At 50.8% G+C, this 4,886-nt stretch overlaps 1 long non-coding RNA gene across 1 annotated transcript; it reads right to left on the bottom strand.

Annotated features, from left to right (window-relative positions):
- Window positions 1-338: 338 nt before the first annotated feature.
- Window positions 339-4,638, bottom strand: LOC309678254. Its single transcript, XR_014269740.1, has 4 exons — window positions 4,533-4,638; window positions 3,351-3,486; window positions 2,332-2,465; window positions 339-916 (listed from the first exon to the last, which is right to left on the bottom strand). It is a non-coding gene; the product is annotated as an uncharacterized lncRNA (long non-coding RNA).
- Window positions 4,639-4,886: the final 248 nt, after the last annotated feature.

The raw sequence follows: 4,886 nt of genomic DNA, 5'->3' as shown, positions 1-4,886 counted from the left end.
AGAAGGAAATGCCGCTCCCTTTTGTCCTGAAGACACACCCGTTGCCAACCTTTAGCATACAGCTATTACATACAGAGAACTGCACATTAGTGATGTTTCCTGAAGCACAGCAGCAGCCACAAATCTCAGCTAAGCACTTTTTCTTCAGGGTATGTGAAGCTATATATACAGCCATGAGATCATGCCCTTTTCTCCTAGCATGAGGCAGCCAGCAGCTCCATGTAAGCAATCACCACACAGAAGCACTGTTGCCGTTTAATACCCCAAAAAAAAAAAAAAACAATCAGGAGATCCAGAAAGGCGTGTAAAGAGAATTTCAGTCACCAGCTGAATTCACCCAGTACTCAGATTTTATTAAAAATAGGCTTTAAACAGTACAGAAACACATACCACACCGCAGCATCCAAGATACCCCTTCCCCACTTTACAGGCTGCCAATGATACATTACTAAAGCTTTCTGGATGACAGGGGAGAGCCAAAACTTGAGTCCCCCCCCTCTCCTTACACAGAAGGTCATCCTCCCATATTTGACAATACCCTCTAAGGAGAGTCCTCCTTACTTGTAATGATTGTGGTAGGATAACATTAGCTGTCAGGTGGTGAATACAGCCCTTGCAGACAAAAGCATCCAATTGCATTAAACATGCAGCAAGTTCCAGAACCCATTACAGTTAAATGCCTGATACCAAGGGAAGAAAAATATCAACACCCTCTGTAAGTTGGCAGGACACCAATTTATCACTCCTGATAGCTCTGAGAAAAGGCCAGAGCTGTTGCAGGGTGATACGAATGCTGTAGCTTGGACAATGGACCACAGGTAGCAGCATGGAGAGGGACATCGTTAGCACAAGACAGCTTTCTGCTAGTACACTGAAATCACAGCAGGTCCCAGGACAACTTCTGACAAATCTCAACCTGTCAAGAAAACAGCCAACATTTTGTCAGTCCACTCTCTGCAAATAGCAAATATATAGCTTTCAAATCCCCCCAAAACTTTTAAGAGAGTGAGGGCTGCTCTGCAAACAGCAAAAAACCTTCACTGCCAAGCACTCCAAATAGGACACACCCTTAAAACTGCATTGTGGGAGCTTTTAGAGTAGTACTTGATAAAAGCCTGGGGGAACTGAGCACAGAGTACCAGAGTAACATACTTGGTCAGCTCTAACAGCTTCACTATCTGACACAGACCACTCACACTCCTCTTTAATTCAAGACTGCCATATAGAAAGGTCACATTTATGCTCTTCATAGATACAGGCTACCAAGGAGAATTCAGTCTCATATCTCCTTGGAGATACAATAGCTGCACAGCAAGCACCTGAACAGCAACGCAAGGCTGTAACTGAATGAAGCCAGTGACAACAGCTGTTTATCCAATGAAGTTCTGTTAAGCACATTTGCTAGAGCATTAGTGAAATTCTAACAGCCAAAGTTTTCAGAAGATGTCAAATCGTTGATCTTTAAAAAAAAAAAAACAACCAAGAAAAAAAACCACAAAAGCAATCCCTCTCTTGCAAATGGACACATTGCTGGAAGCTGACTTTCACCCATCTATCTCCAAGGCATTGAGAACCTCCCATTCAGAAGGAAAAAAAAAAAAGCTCCCAGACTCTGCAAGAACTTATTTTAACACTGCTTAAACGGGGCAAAACAAAAAAAGCTATGCTCATGCCCTTAAATTGAAACCTGTCAGAACTCTCTGCCATTTACTTGAGATCTTTTGAAAGCAAGAATTCTTTCACTTTTGATCCTCAAGCCTTTTATGGATGCCAGATAGTGTTACATAATCAGTGTTAACTATAATATGTGCAGACAGCACCCTCCAGTGCTGCCTGCCCTCAAAGCATGCAGCACGCATGTAGTTTCCCTGCAACAGAGGCCCAAGGGCATGTCACCTCTATACAGCCACATGAGGAACTGAAGCACCTTGCATCTGTGGAATCAGTCAATCTGGCTAAAAGAAGTTTGCATCAGCATTGCCAATCAGGTGGGGAGAAGACATCTGAAGCCATCATGGCAGATGCTCTTCAGCTGAATATTAAAAAGCACTCAATTACACTTAAAAATCTTCAGGTATATAACAACTGACAAGGTATTAATCCCTGCAGGAAAAATGGTAAAAGGAAACTTGAGTATTTCAACAGGTGCTGATACTCAGGTCCAACACTGAAAAGGGCCTCTGCTGCAATGCTGAAATCTACACATCTGCAAATCTCTGCAGACACTAACCTGTCAAAGCACTGCAGACAGAACTCCCTTGCAGAAAGGTGTGTTTTCCTATTTTTTTTTTTCCATTCAAACCAGTGAACACAAGTAGACCAAAGACTTACCGTTCTCCTCTGCCAGAGGGCCACATGGTGGAGCAAACCAGGCAACTGCCCTCATCACACAATCATCACCGCCAGCTACAGCCATCACATCAGGTCTCCAAGAGCCTCAACACCCCCACCGTCTTTGCAGCACCCTACGAGTAAAGCCAAAGGGAACAGTTAGCATCAGGCCCTGCCAGGGTGTGAGACACAGCAGCACTTCCCTGCTGGTGCATCAGACATGATCTGGCTTGAACAGTGAGAAATCAACACTGTCGCTCTGATGGGGAAAAAAGTCAGTCATCACTCACACCAGCGAGTCCCCAGGAGTTAGGTGGCTGCACACCCAACAGCAGCTGTGCCGCACTCCTACCTCCCCCAGCAGGTCTGCAGGGACCAAGTGAACTAATGGCAGAGGAAATAAGTGGCAAAGCCATGCACACACATGGCCACAACCAAACACTGAACATCTGCTATCCCCTCACACTCCCTCAAATTGACCAATAAGGGCAGGGCAGGAAAGATGCAACAGCTCCTCTCTTCCAAAGGGACACACACTTCAGCCAGGATGGTTCCTGTCCCTTACTGGGGCAGCTGCTCTGAGCAGCAGATCATTCACGTATCTCCACATGCAGGGTGTCCTTAAAATGAGCTCTCTGAACACAATCTACCAGGGAAACAAACAGGACAGAGCTGTACACAACCATCCTGCTCCAGCTCAGTCCGCGCAGATGTGGCTTGCGGATTCCTTGCCCTGCTGGTTCCTGCTCACTAGCCACATGGGCCATTTCAGAAATGCTGGAACTGGGAGCAACGTAAGACACAAAGAACTAGTGTTTCTGCACGAGGAATCCCTCTGTGCTTTCACCTCTACAATATCTAGGCTGATTCTCAACTTAACAGGTCAAGTCAAGTCTCCAGGGAAAAGACTTTTGAAAGGAACTCCCTTCCAGAAACTTATTTCCACCACCACACCACCCCCTCAGCCTGTATTTTTATTTAATTTAAACCAGTGATCAACAGTTGCTTTAAGGACTTACCATTCTTATTTGCTAGAGGTTCAGGCATGGTGGAGCAAACCAGGCAACTGCCCTCATCACACAATCATCACCGCCAGCTACAGCCATCACATCAGGTCTCCAAGAGCCTCAACACCCCCACCGTCTTTGCAGCACCCTACGAGTAAAGCCAAAGGGAACAGTTAGCATCAGGCCCTGCCAGGGCGTGAGACACAGCAGCACTTCCCTGCTGGTGCATCAGACATGATCTGGCTTGAACAGTGAGAAATCAACACTGTCGCTCTGATGGGGAAAAAAGTCAGTCATCACTCACACCAGCGAGTCCCCAGGAGTTAGGTGGCTGCACACCCAACAGCAGCTGTGCCACACTCCCACCTCCCTCGGCAGACCGATGGGCAATGAGTGAATTCATGCAAATCCCTCCCCAAAAAGAGCTAGCTGGTTGACGCGCTCAACAGGCACATGGGACAGGGGAAATACTGCAGAAGCCCATAGAAAAACCACTGATGCTTCCACAGCAGCACACAGGACAGCTAAGCCAGACGTAGAGAAAGAGCGGAGGCAGGCAGAGGTAACAGGTTGCGCACTTTCGCAGGCCCAGCCTGTGCGGCCACGCGAGGCTTCTGCCTTCCCAGCGCGAAGGCAGGAGGTCGCACACACAGTAGCAGCGAACGCCGCACAGCCGCCAAACCCCGGGCAGAGGGAACAGCTCGCCACGAACACGCGTGGCCCAGGCTGCGAGCACTGCCGCACACCCACCGGCGAGCGCAGGGCAGGACCCCCCCTCCCAGGGCCCACCGCAGCCACGCCGGGGCTGCAGCATGCCGCCCGCGGGTCCCCGGCCTGGCCCTGTCCTCGGCCCTCCGGCCACGGGGCTGCCCGCGGCTCCGAGCCGTCAACCCACTGCCCTCCCCTTCCCTTCCCCGGCGGCGGGTTTCTGGCCCTGCGGGACCGGGCACCTCGCACACAGCGGGAGGGAGGCGAGGCACAAGGGGCCCGGCCGCGGGGTCGGGCGGGAGGAGACCCTCCCCGCGGCCAGCTCCTGCCTGGGCTAGTGGCCAAACCCACACGTGTTTCCAGCCCCCAGGGAACACCGCTCCGACAAAGCATTGCAGAAGCAGCTCGGTAACTCTTTTAAGAGAGGGAAAAAAAAAAGGCAATATATTTATAAAGCAGTGCGGAACAGTCACTTTAAGGACTTACCATTCCCACCTGCCGGAGGCTCAGGCACGGCGAAGCAAACCGGGCAACCGCCCTCCTCGCAGGCCTGATCCCGCGGCACCGGGTCTCCCGAGGCCCCGCACCCTCTGCTTTGGGAGTGAAGCCACAGGGAACAGTTAGCACCGGGCGCCGCGAGGGCTCGGGACACCGCGGCGCTTCCCGCTGGTGCATCAGACACAATCTGGCTGAACAGCGAGAAATCAACACTGTCGCTCTGACGGGGAAAAAACTGTCATCACTCACACCAGCGAGTCTCCGCTTCCCGGTGCCCGCTTCCCCTGGAGGGCGGCCGGGCGGCCGCTCACCGGGAGACACGGCAGGAACGCGGGGAAGAGC

Source organism: Vanellus vanellus (genome assembly GCF_965231255.1).
Source record: "Vanellus vanellus genome assembly, chromosome: 15".
Lineage (NCBI taxonomy): Eukaryota > Metazoa > Chordata > Aves > Charadriiformes > Charadriidae > Vanellus > Vanellus vanellus.
This window is presented reverse-complemented; position numbering and strand designations above follow the sequence as displayed.